Consider the following 21,616-nt stretch of genomic DNA (forward strand, 5'->3'; position numbering starts at 1 on the left):
GTGCATGACCGCTCTTGCGGCTTCCCTTTAGTTCCCTGTCAGAAAGCAAATAAATCTGTGGGAGACATGAATTCTGCTCACACGCAGTGGCACAGAATTCACCCAGCAGCAAACCCATAGCTACATCTATACCTCATTCTGGCACTAGAGTAATGCATTTTTTTATATGTTGATTGCACTCAAACAAAAGGCATATTTGAGAATATGTGCATTAGAACTGACAGAGTAAATCATTTACTTGCTCGCAATGTTCATGCTGTCAAGGCTTTGGCATATCATACATCATACAGATCCACTCTGCTGAAAGTAATGTCATCCCCTACCCTTTAGCTGTACTGTTAAGAGATATGCCAGAATCTTGTCAAAATATCTCAAGTCTGTGGTCATTCACAAATGGCAAACAGGTGAATTTGTCTATGTTCATACATTATCTCAACAAAATGAAAAACCCACAACTCTGTTTCTTCTGAAAACTCTAATTTTAAAAGAAATAAAATGATCACCCAAAAGGTCAAAATAAAAACATAAATGGTATAGTGAGGAAGATAACATCCATTTTAAATATAGGTTTAAAGGCTAAGAAATTCAAAGCTGCTCAATGAATATGAACACTAAAATCTCATTCAAATTCCCGTGGGCACCCAAATTCCCTAAGGCAGCTTTGGAAATCTCTGCCTAAATGTTTTAGCTGTCTCATGTTACATCTAAGAGTCAGTAAACCATTAAGATATCACAATGGAGGATATATTTCATTTCTTTTACAATGTGTAACTATTATCTTCAAATCAATCCCAGATCCTGCAATGAAGATGTGAATACGTGTAACCCAGTACACGAGCAGAATTCCACTGGAATTAATGAGGCTCCAGGTTGGTGCAGGTGTTCACCTATGTTTATCCCAGTAAAATCAATCCCACAACTAAGTTCTGAGACAAGATTCTCAACATGGGTGCCTAATGTTCCCCTTTAAGTCAGCAGGAGCTCCCTGAGTGTTCCACATTTCTTACAATTAGGTCATTTTTGTGGGTGCCTAAAAATAGGCACTTAAGTTTGTCCTTAATATTTCAGTACCTATATCTTGAATAAGACTGTATTACTGAAGTCCTCTATTTTTATCCCTTGTTGCATCATACTATACAACTTACAAGTAGGTGATGATCCTTTTATTGGCAGTTTTCTGGCCCCTTTCGCTTAGCTAAAAGACTGGCTCACCTGGTTAGTATAATACAGATGCTGTCATGTGCATACCTTAATCACAAAGATGACTCATCATGCACCATATGTGCTGTTCTTAGTCATGTAAAAGCTGGAAAATTAAGAGGAAGAATTCTGATTCAGCCAGTTGTGTCTTGTGGGGGAGTGATCCCTTCGTAAGAATCAAGAACTGGATTACTATTAATCTCTTTAGAATTCAACACCAGTCAAGTCTTTTAGAAGCCTGCAGAGGATTGTGTGGCTAATTTGCATGCAGCAAAATAAATAAATTAATTGGACAACAACGTGGCCTCAGCAAGGTAAAAAGCAACCAGGTGCATTTCTCAAGATGATTGTCTCTTTCTGCCCTATCTCTGCTCTCGCTTCCTCCCTGGTTCTGCTTCCTTCTCCTTTTGGTCTCTTCCTTCTTTCAACTCACTCACAAATCCATGACTTGCACTCATTACCCTATTTCCTCTTAGCTCTCCCTCTCTGCCTCTCCTTCCTCCTGCCTCTTGTCAACTGCTCAATCCCAATTGCAAATCCCAACTGCCACTGCCTTCTCTCAACTATCCTTTCTACCTACACATCTCCTACTCCTAAACTTCTATTCCAACATGCTATGGAATCTTCCAGAACCGTTTAATTCAAAAACTCCATTCATTCATTGTCCAAAATATTCTGCTTTGAGTGTGGTGAGAGAGAGAGAGATACACTCAGTTACACTCAGAATGATCAGTATTTAAAATCTAAGGCTGAAAATTAGACACCCATCTTAGCTGCCTGGTAAAATCTACTGAATGGGATAAGAAATAAATTAAATAGATTATTTGCTTTCCCAGACCACTACTTTGCTAAGTGCTCTCCCTGCCTTGCTTAACTAATGGTACCCCATACTATAATTCATACCCAAATGGAAAGTAAATACTGGCCTCTCACTTTAGTTTCTTTGTTAATGCCTCCAAACAGCAATTATGCTTACCCTCAAGGAACACACATTATTATTGCTCTCTCCAATGCTCAGTGTTGGCCATAACTGCCACTAAAGACATTAACCATTACATAAGGTATTCACTTTCAGCCTTCTATTGGGCATGCCAGTGAGGTGATGCAAATCAAACCTGATCAGCATCTTGATTTTCAGGAAGGGGGATACAACACAATCTCATTTCAAAATTCAGTAACTCCTCACTTAACGTCGTCCCGGTTAACGTTGTTTCGTTGTTACATAGCTGATCAATTAGAGAATATGCTTGTTTAAAGTTGCGCAATGCTCCCTTATAACTTTGTTTGGTAGCCACCTGCTTTGTTCACTGTTGCAGGAAGAGCAGCCCATTGCAGCTAGCTGATGGGGGCTTGGAACCAGGGTGGACCAGCAGCTCCCCCCATCAGCTTCCCTAAATTCCCTGTGCGGCAGGCGCCCAGCAAGTTATCAAGTGCTGGGCAGTTCAGCTGTCCCTCCCTCCCACTGCCATGTGGTGCTCCTGCCCTCTGTCTTGGAGCTGCTCCTAGGAGCCTCCTGCTTGCTGTGCAGGGGAGGGGGGGACGAGGGGTGCTGATGTCAGGGTATCCCCCTCCCCTCTCTCCTATGACCCATCTCCACAGAGCAGGGAGGGGACATGACAGGACTCAGGATGGAGGGAGCCTGCTGGCAGCAGCCGCTGTCTCAACTTGATGATGTATTTAAAAAGGCAGTGTAATTAGAATGAGATCAGCATACTTAAAGGGGCAATGCACATCTCTCTCTCTCTCTCACACACACACGGCATTTGGAAAGTGGAGGGAGCGGTGCACTCCAGTGGGATAGTGTAGGTTCATCATCTTGTTCAGTTTCCATAGGGAAGGTTTGCAGCCACTGTCATGCTGTGTCTCCTCTCTCCATTTGTGCTCCCTGTAGAGTCAGAGGCTACATTAACAACGTGTTAACCGTTGAGGGCTCAGCCGACTGCTAGTTCATCATTTAGCAGTAAGGCATTCCCTGGGAAATATCTTACCTTCTGACTCCACTTCAACCAAGCTTCACAATCATCATTGCTGTGTACTGTATTACATTGTTTGTTTAAAACTTATACTGTGTATATGTATATGTATGTAGAGAGAGACTTATCTGGCAAAAAAAAATTCCCTGGAACCTAACCCTCCCTCCCTTCCTTTACCTTAATTCTTATGGGGAAACTGGATTCGCTTTATATCATTTCACTTAAAGTAGCATTTTTCAGGAATATAACTATAACGTTAAGCAAGGAGTTGCGGTATAACCGGTTCCAGTGACAATAAATTAAATCAATACAATTAACTGGAGATTTAAGTTGTCTACAGACAACAAAATTCACAACTAGCCTGGTTTTACAGAGAACAGTTAGGTATTTTCAGGTTCAAGTCAAGGACTTTGGTGTAATATGTGATTTTCCTTTCATGCTGGAAAACTGAAATGCACACAGTGGTAATCTACTGAAGAAATATAGATGTCCAGTTTCCTTATTTATTAGGCTCATTAGTTTAATTCAACACAGTCATTTTGAGTAATTTCTCCAGCTTTAATCTACTGGGGTGATGAACAACTCGAAGAGGTCTGACTCAGCCTCAAAATAAAGACTTTCTGTAATATAAAAAGCGTATTACAAGTTTCCAGGAAAAAAAAATAATTGAGGCATGTGATTACATTGGGTCATGCCTAATTATGCAAAGTTACATGTAGTTTTTTTATGTTAAGCCATATCCTGAGCAACAGTTTACATTTTCATGCCTAGAATATTTGAAAGGCAGTTCAGATGTGTGTCCAGAAGGAAAGGAAAGGTTCTGTCTGCTAACTTGTTCTGACAGTTAGAGTGTTGGTTTTTTTGTTGTTTTTGTAAGGTACACATAGTTGATACAGGTATCACAGGTTTTGTGGGTAGATGAGACAACCAATGTAGTGTGGAGGGAGAAGGAGGAAAATTAAAGCAACCCAGGGTCTTGTTGGGCTCCTAAGTAAAGGGATAGTAGGAGAGTTGAGCTAGATGAGAAGCAGGATGACTTGGGTTATTCGTGGTAAACACAATTGGAGCTGCTTATTAATTGCACCACATGCATGGTTAGCACCCACTATATGTTCAGTGCTGCAAAGTATACAGTAAAAAAGACAGCATCTCCTCTGAGGAGTTTACAATCTACAAGAATGATCAGCATCCCTCCTGTAAATCACTCATTGTACCAAACTAATACAGGTCTTGTGGGAGTATCATAAAATCAACTACTACTCTAAAAGTCCCTGATAGAGACTTTGACACCAATTCAGAAAAGAACATAAGTGCATCTAACTTTAAAGCACATACTTATGACCATCCATATTCAACAAAACACTTCAAAAAGTGCTTAATTTTAATCATGTGCTTAACGGTTTTGCTTAATCAGGGCCTATATGAATTGGCTGGAAAGTATTAGAGTGCATTAGGGAAGAAGTGACAAGTTATTACAAATGCCATTCTTTTAAGGGTCTATATCAAAACTGCAACATTGTTTTAAAGCATTTATTATTTAAAAAGGCATAGCAGTGTGATTGCAATCCTGTTTGGTAATACCATGTTTTACAAAAAGCATCTGCTTGACCATTTCTGCAGATTAGAAGATGAAGTATTGAGCTTGGATTTAAGCAGCAACATGACAAGCAAGTCTAGCTTCATGCAAAATTCATAGGGTAGGCACCATGGCTTTCCATTTATGATAAAGCCATGAAGTTAAAAGAATGACGACTTGTTTCTACCACAACTACTAGCTAATTGCTAATTAAAATAATGTTGAATGCCTTACTTAGTTAACAGCTTTTCAGTATTTCTTTTATACACTTGCAGAATCTTTACAGGAGACTTCCACAGAAAATGCAACAGCTCTTGTAGAGCTGCTTCATCATCAGTGGAAGAGAAACTTTATCCTATCTCTACAGTTTTCTTCTGTTCAGTAGAGGTCATTTGGATTCCTTTAATCTGATCCCCCTCTTTGTCACAGTCATTCTGTTTCATACAAAATGTTTACCATTTATTGTATACAAATGTTCATTAAAAGCAAAAATTTCTGATTCAAGCTAAGATACCTTTCTGGATCAACTCCTCTGCTCTTTTCTCTATAAAACCTATTCTAACACTATTCTGATTTTTTTCTAAACTCGTTCCATTCTGAGGTCTGATCTCTCTCAGGTTCCTGTCCTCTCCAGTAACTAATTTAATATGGGAGCTGTAAATGTACCAGGCACCCATGGGTCTTGGTCTGCAAATCCTTTCAAAAACATGGTCTGAAATTCAATATGAAGACATTTTCATATTTTCTGAAGACTGATATCCTTCCTTTTGGTCTTTTTTCTCTTTGTTTTTTCTTAATTTAGTATGTATTTTATTTGCTTTCTTACCGCTCAGTTCATCCCAGGAATCATGGCTCATACTTCAATCCACTTCCTTGGCCTCTGCTCCCTTACTATTAAAGAACTTTGGAGAAACTCCCAGGATTATAGTGATTTCCTCCAGTACAGAGAAGCTCAATCTATGGCCAGTACAAAGCCCACCAGAGCATTTCATAAGGCCCTCAGCCTGCTTCAACACAATATACTTACAGGAGATTCATTAATAGTTTTTTTCCTGTTTTCTATAATTCTGATACATGTTTTATGCTCTGATTTCTTTATTTGTTTTTAAATAGACAATACTGTACATAGGTTGTTTCTATCTAAAAACATACAAAACAAGCTGAACTTAAAATATAAATCAATACAGATTACTTTAAATCTTATTAAAATAAGTAGAATCTGTTTGTTCCACACAAGGTTGTGCTTAGGTTTACATGGTCCTCCTGTGTAATAAGGTTGGGCACCACTGCTCCAGTACACGCTTCCCTTTCCTCCTCTAGCTCTTCCATTTTTCTTACAAAACAGCAATATTTTTCTTCCCTCATTGAGGCTCATGATTGCATCTCCAATATCTATTTGCAAGCACTGGCATAAAACTGAACTAATGCAGTGGTGAATCAGGCACAGATATTTTAACTCCCTTAACTGCTCTGGTCTTTGTTTCCTGTGATGTCCCAGGTCCTGAACCCAGGCCTGAAAGTTCCTAGAGAGCCATCACATCCTGGCCTCCATCTAATGTCTGTAAAATCTAGCGAACCAAGAAACTAGTAGGACTGCAATCTGAGCCAAGGCACACCCACAAGAACCAGCTCCGCCGATTGGCCCAACCTTCACTATTTAAGCCAGAAGGAGAGACAGGAACTTGTCTGAGCAACCAGGTGATTTCCTCTTGCATTGGACTCTGCTTCTGCCTGTTTCTTACACCCAACACTGTTCCTGCTCTGCTCCTAGCTCAACCCGGCCTTCACTCCTGATCCCACCATGCTCTTGCTCTGTGCTTGCTCCTTGCCTCTCCTCCAGCTCCTGCCCTTACATCTTGCTTCAGTCATCAGTTAATAGTCCTGGCTCTGACTTCTGACTCTGGCTTGACTCTTGGCTCTAACATTTGGTATCTAATCCAGCTTTGATTCCTGGTTCTGGTAAATCAGTAGATAACTCTGATACTAACCCTTGGCTTTATTCCTCAAGCTATATGCCTGCTCCACCCATTGGACCAGACCCCTGCTCTGACCACTAGGCTAAACCACCTACATCCTATTCAATCCTCTCTCATCCTCGTTAGTGTCATTTAAATAATTTACCAGCTACTTGGATGCTCCCCAGTCCTCTCATTTTTCGATTACTGGCCCTTATACAGGGAAGCACCTAAGCACATGGTTAACTTAAATCATGTACTATCTAAAGTCTCTAACCTCCTCTGGTCACTTTCCAAACTATAACTACTGTTTTGCCTTCATTCATTTGAGTTTCCCTCACTTAAGGATACACAGTGCTTCCTTCCCAGCAACCATGACAACACTGATATGACAAAAATACTAGCTATTAACTAATATTCTGATAAAAGAAAGGAAGTCAAATTCTGTCCTTAACACTGTGAAGACCCATTGATATAAAAGAGAAACTAAAGGCAGGAGTTGTCCATTCTACCAATTTCATATAGTATTCAATTAATAAAAAAGAATATTTTTCAATTTCAACTGGCAAGCAAAGTCTCAGAATTCCAAGACTATTCAATGTGTCTTTCTGGGTGAAACTACGTTATCTCCAAACAGGCCAATTAGTGCATCCTGACGTATTGCATTTTTCCAACTAAATCCATTAACAGCAGCTACCGCCACAATTACACTCAGTCCAAGATATGGCACCTTTATCAAGCAACAAATAATTTTGAAACAATTGGTTTCAATATATTCAAGGTTTCATATGAAGTAATCTGACCTTTAAGCAAAAGCTAAACTTATTCTTTTGTTAACCATATAAAACAGTACAATATCATACAATACTGGCATTTAATGGCAGTATACTCTCCCAGTATATTCCAAATTGCTTTACTAAGCAATAAATTATATACCACTGTGCAGTGTCTTTCTGCAGACAATTAATCTCTCAAAACAGCCAGTAAAATCTGCAATGCTCTCAAAAGAATTACATGGTACTCCTTAATGTCCCAATAAAACTCTTCCAAAGCAACAGAATGAGCAATACATTTTCAGTATTTCAAAAACAATGAAAATGAATATAACCATGAACATATTAAAAATATGACTCAAACTGTTATTTAAATGAGTAAGTCATAAATTGAATGTGAACAATGGTACCTTTATTAGCAGAAAGCATAGCCAGAATAAGGCAATCCAGGCCCCTTGGAATACAGGCTCCATCATGCAGCCCTGCTGCATTCATGTCCCATCGCAGAGACACAGAAACAGCATAGGCCTTCTCCCCACATGAAACAGCAACAATTCCTCTCAGGAGCAGCAGGGATGGGAGCTTTTCCCGCTTCTTGAGAAGCGGGAGTAGCAGCAGAAGGGCCCACTCAGCAGCAGGATATATCTGTTGATCTCTGCACTCCTCCTGCCACACACATTCCTCTACTAGGGTGATTCTGATAGGCCCTCCAGACAGTGGATCCTGGAGTGAACATCTGATAGAGCGAAATAAGGCAATTCCCACTTCTCAGAGCTACTGTTTCAGGTTGTGTACTGACTCAGGAAGACAGGACTGTATTGGTTACACTTGGGTGGGATACATTTTCAAGCATTTCTTCAAAACCAAGAGGGCTCATAACTTTAAAAAAAAATTAAAGCTGATATTCTGCCATAATTACATAATTCCAGGATTTTTTGTTTGTTTCCTCTCAGCTTGCTGAACTGAAGTTATAATTCTCTCTCTGTGACAGCATAATCAATTCCACAGAAATCAGTTATATTTATCCCCCTGTATCCTCCATGTAGAGAATGAGCAGCAGGAACAGATGAACTCTTACGAAAAGAAAGATTTTGCCTGCTTGCATGCAAATGTCCATAGGAAAAAAGTAGATGAGAAAATAAATGCAAAAAACAAGACAGAGGCATAATTAGTTCTCATATAATGTTTCCTACAATTTTAATAAGCTGTTGGTTAGGTTTTTTGTTTTTTTTTTAAACTAGCCAAAGTAATTTATCTTCAAAGGTAGTATCACTTAATGCTGCAACACATTGGTTGCAGTATTAGGCAAAGTCCTAGAGGTCTCTCTGGGTTTTCTCTTAGCACATCTGTTCAGACAGCATTTCTTCTCAGTCTAGAGTATGGGAAGAGTCCATTGCTCTAATGGATCAAGCCTCAATGAGGGAGAGGAAACAACTTTTGTCCTTCAAGATTCTGAAGATAGGTCTATGCTGCAATAAAACACCTGCGGCTGGCCCGGCTTAGCTGGATCAGGCTCGTGGGGTTTGGCTGTTGGGGCTATAAAATTGCAGTGTACAGATTTGGGCTTGGGCTATCACTTGGCCTCAGGAAGGAGGGTCCCAGCCCATGGGCTCCAGCCTTAGCACAAACATCTAGACTGTAAATTTGATAGCCCCCCAGCCTGAGCCTTGCGAGCCCGAATCAGCTGACACAGGCCAGCCATGAGTGTGTTCTCAGTGTAGACATACCCTGAGACACGGTAAGAAACAATGCCAGCATTTAAGGCCTGTGAATCTCACAACCAGAGAACCCCTAATCCGGAAGAACTAAAAATATCAGCGCTCGTTTCCCCTCTCTCTGGGTATGTCTACACTACGGGATTATTCCGATTTTACATAAACCAGTTTTGTAAAACAGACTGTATAAAGTCGAGTGCACGCGGCCACACTAAGCACATTAATTCGGTGGTGTGTGTCCATGTACCGAGGTGAGCGTCGATTTCCAGAGCGTTGCACTGTGGGTAGCTATCCCATAGTTCCTGCAGTCTTCCCCGCCCATTGGAATTCTGGGTTGAGATCCCAATGCATGATGGTGCAAAAATAGTGTCACGGGTGATTCTGGGTAAATGTCGTCACTCATTCCTTCCTCCGTGAAAGCAATGGCAGACAATCATTTCGCACCCTGGATTGCCCTGGCAGACGCCATAGCATGGCAACCATGGGGCCCATTTTGCCTTTTGTCATTGTCACCATGTGTGTACTGGATGCCGCTGACAGAGGCGGTCTTGCGGCGTTAGACAGCAGCACTGTTTTGCCTTTGCAAGATAGCAGAGACAGTTATCAGTTGTTCTGTACCGTCTGCTGCTCTCATGGGTGCTCCTGGCTGAGGTCGGCCAGGGGCGCAAAGACAAAAACGGGAATGATCCCCGGGGTCATTCCCTCCTTTATGTTGTATCTAAAAATAGAGTCAGTCCTGCCTAGAATATGGGGCAAGTGTGCTAGAGAACCAGTGTACCAGAGAGCACAGCCGCTCTGTGTCAGATCCCGCAGAAATGATGAGCTGCATGCCATTCACAGGGGTGCCCCTGCAACACCACCACTCGTTGCTTCCCTGCTCCCCCAACCCTCCTGGACTACCATTGCAGTATCCCCCCCATTTGTGTGATGAAGTAATAAAGAATGCAGGAATAAGAAACACGGACTTGTTAGTGATATAAAAATGAGGGGGAGGCAACCTCCAGCTACTATGATAGTCGAGGCAGGACATCAAACGGTGAAGGGGAGAGGAGCCCAGTATCCCGCTGCTATGATAGTCCAGGCAGTACAGAATCTTTTCTTTAGACATGAAAGGAGGGGGCTGATGGAGCTCAGCCCCCAGTTGCTATGATGAGGACGGTTACCAGCCGTTCTGTCCCATCTACTGGGAATGACCGGGAGTCTTCCCTATTTTTACCCAGGTGCCTCCAGCCAACCTCAACTGAGGCCAACCAGGAGCACTCACGGGCTGATGATGACGATGGATAGCAGTCATATTGTACCGTCTGCCACCGGGGAGGGGAGGGGAGAGGGTGCTGCTGTTCAGTGCGGCAGCATCGCGACTACCAGCAGCATGCAGTAGACATAGGGTGACATATAAAAAAGTCAAATGATTTTTTTCCATTTTCTTTCACGGGGGGGGAGGGGGATAAATTGACGAGCTATACCCTGAATCACCCCGGACAATGTGTTTGACCCTACAGGCATTGGGAGCTCAGCCAAGAATGCAAATACTTTTCGGAGACTGTGGGGACTGTGGGATAGCTGGAGTCCTCAGTACCCCCTCCCTCCCTCCCTCCATGAGCGTTCATTTGATTCTTTGGCTTTCCATTACGCTTGTCACGCAGCACTATGCTGAGTCCCTGCTGTGGCCTCTGTCTGGAGATTTTTTTCAAATGCTTTGGCATTTCATCTTCTGGAACGAAGCTCAGTTAGAATAGATTTGCCTCCCCATACAGCGATCTGATCCAGTATCTCCCATACGGTCCATGCTGGAGCTCTTTTTGGATTTGGGACTGCATCGCCACCCATGCTGATCAGAGCTCCATGCTGGGCAAACAGGAAATGAAATTCAAAAGTTTGCGGGGCTTTTCCTGTCTACCTGGCCACTGCATCCGAGTTCAGATTGCTGTCCAGAGCGGTCACAATGGTGCACTGTGGGATACCGCCCGGAGGCCAATATCGTCGATTTGCGGCCACACTAACCCTAATCCGATATGGCAATAGCGATTTCAGCGCTACTCCTGTCTTCGGGGAGGAGTACAGAAACCAGTTTAAAGAGCCCTTTATATTGATATAAAGGGCCTTGTTGTGTGGACGGGTACAGCGTTAAATCGGTTTAACGCTGCTAATATCAGTATAAACACGTAATGTAGACCAGGCCCCTCTCTCTCTAGGAAGTTTCTAAAAGTGTTCCTGGCAAAGATAGCCTTGAAAATATAAATTTATGAAAACCAATCTCCAGGACTAAAAGTTTGTCACTGTGATTTCCTCTAAAGATTATAGGTTATTCATACTCCCCCACTACAGCCATTCAGGGCTGAGATTTGAAGACATGTGGCTTTGCTATTTTTAGTACTGCTAGATCAATTTGCAGCACTGACTCAGCTGCCACTGATGGCACTAGGGTGGTAGGAAGCTCCTTTCCAGCTGGATGCCAGAGCAGCCACTATGCCCTTTAGTCACAAAGAAAGCAGCTCAAGAGCATGACATGCTGCATGATTCAGGAGAGCAAGATCAGCCTAAGAACAAGGCACTGTTTTCTAATCCTGCTTCTGGAATTAAACAAAGGGCCATATTTTAGGATGATTAAGTCAATGACATCTCCTACTGATGTCAATGGGAGCCCTAGTTTCCCCATGTGAAAATGGGAATTCTAATACCTGTCTCACAAAAATGAGATGTTCCATTGAGCATTGACCCTCCCCAAACTAATCCTGCACATAGTGATGTGATCACAGTGGAGAGATCACCCCAGCTTCACCCACATTTCTCACTACCCTATCCATTCAGGCTGCTATTGTTATTAATAAAGCATCATGCATGTGCCTGGCACTTTACAAACACTCAAGGAGGCAAGGTCTCCCCTTTTGGACGAGGGGCCTGATCCTGCACACAGACTACCCACCGACTTCAATAAGAGCTTTTCATGTGCAGACCTGGCAGTTTCAAGAATACAGGCCTGATCCAAACTCCTCTTTCAGGCAATGGAAATACTGCCCTTGATTTTAACAGGAATTGGATCAGTCACTCTGTTGGACCAAAACTAAGAAACAAACAGTAAAAGGTTCAGGAGCAGAGAAAACAAAGAGAGGGGCAAAGAGGTGATCACTGGTGGAGGTCTAATAAGAAGAGGTATATCTTTCTCTTCTACTCCATGAGTTATAACTTGTATGCATTTCTCTATGCTTTGCTCTTCAGGATTTGGCATCTACTCTATTTTCATAATCATAATGTCTTCAAAATGAAGAAAATAAAAGAAAACTAAAATAAACTACAGTTTTCTAAAACCACTAAAGGACAACCACCCCAAACTTGCACTACTCCTTCTTCATAAGAGTAGCAGCTATGAGATTTTAACTTGATCACTTAACTCCTCTCTTTGGAGGAGACAAAAAAATAACTATAATCTGGAACAATTATTATTTTTAAAAGTCATTAGCTACTGAGGAGCCAAATCTGAACTAAAATGTACTTTCTTTTCCACAAATTCACTTTTCTTCTCTTTAAAAGAACACTTGTGTTGCTCCACAAATAGACTTTTGAAGCAGAAAATTAATTAAAAATGGAGACTGTAATGATCTTGGAGTTCATTAAATAAAACTACTGAATGAGAAAGAATAAAACTTTAATAAAACAAACTGGAGAGCATCTCTGGTGAACTCAGCCAGGGGGTGTCCCCAGCTCCCACCTTCAGGGCACAGCTCCAAATTCCTATGTTCATAATACTGTCCTTATGAGGGAACATCTCTAAATTATAATCTTCTACAAACATATTTCTACATCCTCTCTCTTAAAGAAAAACAAATTAACTTATGTACATATATATAAACAGCTAACAACTATTTAACAACAATTCTCAAGCCATGTAGTACATTTCCATAAACCCAACCTCTCAACTACCTAGAGAGGAGAGGTTACCAGCAAATCACTCTCAACTGAGTCTTTACCACTCACTTTCCTCAAATACCCCTTCTCCAAGAAGGTTAGCAAGTCTCTAAACATCCTGAAAGACTCAGTCTCCTGTTCTGATCTTCTCAGTATTAGCCTTTCATTGGTATCTGAGTGGCTCTCTTGTTCCTTAACAGTTTCTCCTTTGTGACTCAATGATAAAGGATCAGTCAGATGGGAAATGCCAGAGTCAAAGTGTTGGAATTTTCTGGGATTAGTTGTAAATCCCTTTGATTATACTGAAATGGGTCTCCCTGGTCTGTCTAGAGTACATTAGATCTTGGAGGCAGCTGTTCTTTAATGCTACCTCTTTGGCCTACAGTATTCGAGGTGTGATTCCTCAGATACACTCTATCCCCTGGGTTAAAAGATGGGAGATGGGCCTTTTTATCAAAATAATATTTCTGCTTCGACTTCTGATTTTCATCTTCTGTATGTTTTCATTGTTATGAGATTTCAGCAAGATATCAGTGCTTGTTAAATAAGATCAGTCCTTTCCCCCCCATTAACAGCAAAGCAAGAAAAAATCCATTCTCCCAGGATGTACTTTGGTAAACAAGTTACACTTTATACAGATCACCCCCATTGTCAAAAGTCTTTTTCATAAGGTTCTTTATTGTCCGTAGAGACCTTTCCACAATTCCATTTGATTGGGGGTAATTTGGACTTGATCTTTTGTGATGAAAATCCCAATCTATGGCAAATTGCCTAAAATCTGCACTGGAAAATTGCAGCCCATTATCGCTGAAGACTTCATCTGAAATTCCATGTCTGGAGAAGATTGCCTTCATGCTAGTGATCACTTACTATTAGTACTGTGCAGTGTGCAAATTTCTGGATACAAAAAATAATGATCTAGGACTATTAAATAATCCTTTGATTGCCAGGTAAATAAATCAGTGCCTCATACACTTTGTGGAACTGGATGAGGTCTCAGTGACTGCCTGCTGGCATGGTTTGTATTTCGAGCAGGAAAAGCAGTTTCCTACCACATTCGCAATGTTGTGAACAATCCGTGGCCAATATAGCATATATCGTGCTCGTTGTTTGCACTTCTCAATTTGTAACTGACCCTCATGGATCTTCTGTAACATTTCTTTTTGGAGGCTCACTGGAATTACAACCTTATTACCCTTGAAAAATCACCCACTCTATCACAGTATGTTCATGTCTACAGGTCCAATAATCTCTTATACTTGGACAGCAACTACTTATTTCTTCAGTTTAATTATCACTTTAAGGTTTCCCAGTGATTCATCTTTCTCTGCTTCATTTCTTGCAGTTTCCTGTTAGCTAAGAGAATTGACTTTACAATTATACCTGCATAGGCTTGCATCTCATAGACTCAGACTTTAAGGTCAGAAGGGACCATTATGATCTTCTAGTCTGACCTCCTGTACAACGCAGGCCACATAATCTTACCTACCCACTCCTGTAACAAACTCTGACCTATGTTTGAGCTATTGAAGTCCTCAACTTGTGGTTTAAAGACTTCAAGGTGCAGAGAATCCTCCAGCAAGTGACCTATGCCCCACTCTGCAGAGGAAGGAGAACCTCCCCTTTTTCCCCCCAAACCAAATACGGTGATCAGCTAAACCCTGAACATGTGGGCAGGAGTCACCAGCCATACATCCAGGAAAGAATTTGCTGTAGTAACTCAGATACCACCCTGTCTAGTGTCCCATCACAGGCCATTGGGCATATTTGCCGCTAATAGTCAAAGATTAATTAATTGCCAGAATTAGGCTATCCCATCATATCATCCCTCCAAGCTTAGTCTTGAAGCCAGATATGTCTTTTGCCTCCACTCCTCCCCTTGAAAGGCTATTCCAGAACTTCACTCCTCTGATGGATAGAAACCTTAATCTAATTAAAAAAAATCTAAATTTCCTAATGACTAGTTTATATCCATTTGTTCTGGTGACCACATTGGTGCTGATCTTAAATAATTCCTCTCCCTCCCTGGTATTTATCCCTCTGATATATTTATAGAGGGCAATCATATCTCCCCTCAACCTTCTTTTGCTTAGGCTAAACAAGCCAAGCTCTTTGGGTCTCCTTTCATAAGACAGGTTTTCCATTCCTCGGATCACCCTAGTAGCCCTTCTCTGTACCTGTTCCAGTTTGAATTCATCCTTCTTAAACATGGGAAACCAGAACTGCACACAATATTCCAGATGAGGTCTCACCAGTTCTTTGTATAACAGTACTAACACCTGCTTATCTCTACTGGAAATATCTCACCTGATACATCCCAAGACCGCATTACCTTTTTTCACAGCCATAACACACTGGCAGCTCATAGTCATCCTGTGATCAACCAATACTCTGAGGTCCTTCTACTCCTCCTCTATTACTTCCAAGTAATGCCTCCCGAGTTTATAATAAAAATTCTTGTTATTAATCCCTAAATGCATGACCCTGCACTTTTCACTATTAAATTTCATCCTATTACTATTACTCCAGTTTACAAGGTCATCCAAATCTTCCTGTAGGGTTCCCAGTCCCTCTCTGTACTGGCAATAACTCCCAGCTTTGTGTCATCCGCAAACTTTATTAGCACATTCCCGCTTTTTGTGCCAAGGTCAGTAATAAAAAGATTAAAAAAGATGGTTCCAAAACCGATCCCTGAGGAACTCCACTAGTAACCTCCTTCCAGCCTGACAATTCACCTTTCAGTACGACCTGTTGTAGTTTCCCCTTTAACCAGTTCCTTAACCTGACTGGCTGTCTCTAAAGGTTTGTCTGGTTTCATGGAAGCCACTGCTCTGGAAAATGCATCTGCAGTGAACAAGAATTTACTAGGCATGTAGGTCACAACCAAGTAATACTTTTGAAGCTTTATCATCATGCTTTGAATCCTTAAGATACAGTCATTTAGAAGTTTACCAAATAACGCTGTCAGGGGCTTGTGGTTCATTTCAGCTTCCACTGGCTGTCCATAAATACACTGATTACATTTCTCACAGGCAAACAACATTCCTAAAAGTTTCTTCTCTATCTGAGTGTATCTGGTTTCTGCCTCAGTCAATAATTTGGATTCTTATGCCACTGGTTACCAACAATCCTCACGCTTCTGTAAAATCACTGCACCTAACCAAGACTGCGAAGCATCTGCTGAGATTTTAACAGGCCTTCTGGGTGCATAGAACTTGGACAGTGTCTTGTATCACTTCTTGTTTTAAATCTTCCCATGATTCCTCCTGTTCTGCACCCCAATACCATTCATTTTTATTCTCTAGGAGTTTTCCCAAAGCTGCTGCTTTGGTAGATAGATTAGATATGAGTAAGGCTATGTGTTTGTCATGGAGGTCACAGAAGTTACAGATTTTGTGACTTCTGCAACGGCTAGCCTGGGGGCCATCTGAGCAGCTCAGACAGCTCCTGGACCAGATGCACCAGCCACTCCTGGGACATGGCACACTCCTCCCCCAGCAGCAGCAAAGTGGTTCAGGGCTGGGGCATGGAAAGGGGTTAGGGCTCTGAGCGGCATTCTGGAAGCAGCGAAATGTCATAGACTCAGACTTTAAGGTCAGAAGGGACCATTATGATTGTCTAGTCTGACCTCCTGCACAACGCAGGCCACAGAATCTCACCCACCCACTCCTGTAACAAACACCTAACCTATGTCTGAGCTAAAAGTCCTCAAATCATGGTTTGAAGACTTCAAGATGCAGAGAATACTCCAGCAAGTGACCCGTGCCCCACACTGCAGAGGAAGGCGAAAAATCCCAAGGCCTCTGCCAATCTGCCTTGGAGGAAAATTCCTTCCCGACTGCAAATATGGTGATCAGCTAAACGCTGTGCATGTGGGCAAGGCTCAGCAGCCAGAAACCTAGGAAAGAATTATCTGTAGTACTCAGATCTCACCCCATTTGTCCCTCCCTCAGCTTCACATGCTGTCTCTGCCCGCAGGCACCGCCTCTTCAGCTCCCATTAGCCATGGCTCCCGGTCAATGGGAGCTGCGGAGCCAGCGCTTGGGGAAGAGGCAGTGCACAGAGCCATCTGTCCACGCCTCCACCTGGGGGGGGGGGTCAGCGTCTCCGTATAGGGGGGAGCCACAAGGAGCCAGGCAGGGAGCCCGCCAGTCCTGCCAACACCCTCTCCCAGAGCACCTGCAGCATTCCCTGGGCCACATCAACTCCCCAGAGTCCCCTGGGCTGTCCACCCACCTCGCAGGTTTAGTCCAGGGTATATAGTATAAGTCATGGACTGGTCACAGGCCATGAATTTTTGTTTACTGCCCATGACTTTTATTAAAAAACTCTATGACTAAAACATAGCCTTAGGTATGAGTTTTCCAAGATAATTAACCATTCCCAGGAACTGCTGGACAATTTTCTTTGACTGGGGACATAGCATCATTTCAATGACTAAAATCTTCCTCTTGTCAGGTTTTACACCTTCACTGGAAATAATGTCCGCAACAAAAGTCAGTTCTGTAATCCCTAAAACACATTTCTCCCTATTTAGTCTGAAGTTTGTAGCTCTAGTTATATCCCAGACTTCCCAAAGTCTATGATCCTACTCCTTTTTCGTTGAGCCCCAGATGATGATGTCATCCCTTGAGTTGTCAACTCCATTAATATATTCATAGATCATATGTACGGTTTTGTGGTACACTTCTGGTACTAAAGCTGTGCCACTGGGCCTTTGATTTAGGGACTACATTCACTGGGCTATCAGTCCTCACCTCTGACAAAGCTAGGATGAAGTTATATATTAGACCTGGGTGAAATTTTTCATTCAAAACTTTCTCAGTGAGAAAGGCTGTTCAGGTCAACTGAAATAGTCTGCAAATTTGTGTCAATTTCACCAAATTGTTTAGGTTTAAAAAAATGTTTTGTTTCAAAAGTTCTGAAATGAAATGTTTTGATATTTTCAATGTCAAAATTTCTTTCAATTAAATTAAAAAATATATAAAATTGATATTGAAATGAAATGCTGAAGTGCTTAAAAAGGTTTCTTTCAATCTCCTGGTGCATGTAATAGACTACCAAGTATTTCAAAGGGTTTTGTATATCATGCCAGTCACGCCAACACAGTGCAGTTAAAATAATCTAAAGCATGATTTTATAGTATTGTTCCCAGTCAAAAAAAAAAAATTATTGTCCACACTCTTTTGCTGTAGAAGCATTAGCCTGATCTCAGTGAGGATTGGTAAAAGGGTCTGACTGTCCTATCAATCAGTAAGGGCTCGATCCAAAATCCATTGACCTCAATGGGCTTTGGATAGGGCTCAAATGAGTACTATATGCATCAGCACTAACTGAAATAAAAATTATAAATGTTGTCTTACTCAATTACAAACTACTATAGCTGTTAAGAGTTTTCAGAAAAGTTAAAAGAGTCTGAAAATTAAGCTTACATATCAAATTAAATGCAAGAAACAGCAAATGAAAATCCAACTTCATAGTCTGTGGCTGGCAAATGAATCATTGACATATTTTATAATTTTTATACATATCTCATAAAAATATGTTATTCATAAAAATGTTTAACGTGCTGTTTGAAAAAAACAATTGGAGCTTGTTTAACCCTTTCTCAGTTCCTCTGGAGATACAGTATTACAGTATCCAATATGTGTTTTCAATTTGATATTACAAATATTACTGGAGATGTAAAAGTAGGGTGACCAGATAGCAACTGTGAAAAAACAGGACTGGGGTCGCGGGGGTGGGGGTATATAGCCACCGATATAAGAAAAAGTACCCAAATACGGGACTGTCCCTTTAAAAATGGGACATCTGGTCACCCTAAGACCCGGTCTATACTAAGCGTTTAAACCGATTTTAGCAGCGTTAAACCGATTTAACCCTGCACCCATCCACACAACTAGGCCCTTAATATCAATATAAAGGGCTCTTTAAACCGGTTTCTGTACTCCTCCCTGAAGAGAGGAGTAACGCTGAAATCAGTATTGCCATGTCGGATTAGGGTTAATGTGGCCGCAAATTGACGGTATTGGCCTCCGGGCGGTATCCCACAGTGCACCATTGCTGTCCAGAGCGGTCACAATCTGAACTCGGATGCAGTGGCCAGGTAGACAGGAAAAGCCTCGCGAACTTTTGAATTTCATTTCCTGTTTGCCCTGCGTGGAGCTCTGATAAGCATGGGTGGCGATGCAGTCCCAAATCCAAAAAGAGCTCCAGCATGGACCGTACTGGAGATACTGGATCTGATCACTGTATGGGGAGACAAACCTGTTCTGAGCTCCGTTCCAGAAGACAAAATGCCAAAGCATTTGAAAAAAAATCTCCAGGCTATGATACAGAGTCCACAGCACAGTGCTGTGTGACAAGCGTAACGGAAAGCCAAAGAATCAAATGGACACTCATGGAGGAAGGGAGGGGGTACTGAGGACTCCAGCTATCCCATAGTCCCTGCAGCGTCTGAAAAGCATTTGCATTCTTGGCTGAGCTCCCAATGCCTGTAGGGTCAAACATATTGTGCAGGGGGGTTCAGGGTATATCTCGTCAATTCACTTCCCCACTCCCCCATGAAAGAAAAGGGAAAAAAATTCATGTCTTGACTTTTTTCAATGTTACTCTATGTCTACTGCATGCTGCTGGTAGACGGGGTGCTGCGTCACTGAACAGCAGCATCCTCTCCTCTTCCCTCCCCGGTGGCAGACAGTACCGTACAAAACGACTGATAGCGATCCTCATCGTCATCCTGTGAGTGCTCCTGGCTCGCCTTAGATGAGGTCGGCTGTGGGTGCCTGGGTAAAAATAGGAATGACTCCTGGTTATTCCTGGCAGATGGTACAGAACGGCTGGTAACCGTCCTCCTCACAGCAACTGGGGGCTGAGCTCCATCAGCCATCTCCCTTTCATGTCTAAACAAAAGATTCTGTACTGCCTGGACTATCATAGCAGCAGGATGCTGGGCACCTCTCCCCACCACCATTTAATGTCCTGCCTGGACTATCATAGCAGCTGGAGGCTGCCTCCCCCTCATTTTATCTCATTAACAAGTCAGTGTTTCTTATTCCTGCATTCTTTATTACTTCATCACACAAATGGGGGGGACACTGCAACGGTAGCCCAGGAGGGTTGGGGGAGCAGGGAAGCAACGAGTGGGGTTGTTGCAGGGGCACCCCCTAGAATGGCATGCAGCTCATCATTTCTGTGGGATCTGACACGGAGCGGCTGTGCTCTCTGGTTCTCTGATGCACTGGCTCTCTAGTACACTTGCCCCATATTCTAGGCAGGACTGACTCTATTTTTAGATAAAACAAAGGAGGGAATGATCCGGGGAGTCATTCCCATTTTTGTCTTTGTGCCCCGGCTGACCTCACCGAGGCCAGCCAGGAGCACCCATGAGAGCAGCAGACGGTACAGAATGACTGATAACCGTCATCTCATCGACAATTTACAATGACACAGCAGATGGTACAGAACGACTGGTAACCGTCTCTGCTACGTTGCAAAGGCAAATGAATGCTGCTGTGTAGCACTGCAGTACTGTGTCTGTCAGGGGCATCCAGTACACATACGGTGACTATGACAAAAGGCAAAACAGGCTCCATGGTTGCCATGCTATGGCGTCTGTCAGGGCAATCCAGGGGAAAAAGGTGCGAAATGATTGTCTGCCGCTGCTTTCACAGAGGAAGGAATGAGTGACGACATTTACCTAGAACCACCCGAGACACTGTTTTTGCACCATCATGCATTGGGATCTCAACCCAGTATTCCAGTGGGCGGGGGAGACTGCGGGAACTATGCGATAGCTACAGGATAGCTATCCACAGTGCATCGCTCCAGAAATCGACGCTAGCTTCGGTACATGGATGCACAACGCCGAATTATTGTGCTTTATGTGGCCGCGTGCACTCTACTTTATACAGTCTGTTTTACAAAACTGGTTTATGTAAAATCGGAATAATCCTGTAGTGTAGACATAAAAAAGTGTGTAGTTCTGGCACTATTAATTTGACTCTTTTGCTGACTGATTTCCTAACAGTCTCACTGTGGCAGTCAGCATAGTTCTAACTATATATCATGGAAATAAAAGCATTTTATATATATTGTATCATTCCTTAATACTGTTACAATATTACATCTGCCAGCTCATCTAGACTGTCAAATTGTTTGTTTGCGTTCCAATTCTTATTCCTTCAGTAACTGCTAAATCCATAAGCCCAAACATGCACCTTGTTTAAAGCTCTATTCTTTTATAATTTTTATCCTTCTGAGAGTGGTATTTGGTATAAGACTCAGATTTAGGGTACACTAGAAACATATCCTGTAATCTAATTCTGCCATAAATATTCATATCTCCTTCTCTTTTATCAACATTAATTTTACTATTCTCAATAGTTGGATTCTGAGTGAAATGGTTCAAACCCAGCCAAAGTTGTGAGATACTGTGAAAAAAGTTGCACTTGATGACTAAGTAGTGTTTCTTATAAAGCTACACATTTTAAATTAAGAAGTCTTGAGCACAGTTTGA

The 21,616-nt window shown here is 42.1% G+C and overlaps 1 protein-coding gene across 6 annotated transcripts in view; it reads right to left on the bottom strand.

Annotated features, from left to right (window-relative positions):
• The window catches only part of DGKB (diacylglycerol kinase beta), a 565,198-nt gene that overhangs the window by 477,997 nt on the left and 65,585 nt on the right, over positions 1-21,616 (bottom strand). The window lies entirely within an intron of this gene.

The sequence above is a fragment of the Gopherus evgoodei genome, chromosome 2 (assembly GCF_007399415.2).
Source record: "Gopherus evgoodei ecotype Sinaloan lineage chromosome 2, rGopEvg1_v1.p, whole genome shotgun sequence".
NCBI classification, from domain to species: Eukaryota; Metazoa; Chordata; order Testudines; family Testudinidae; genus Gopherus; species Gopherus evgoodei.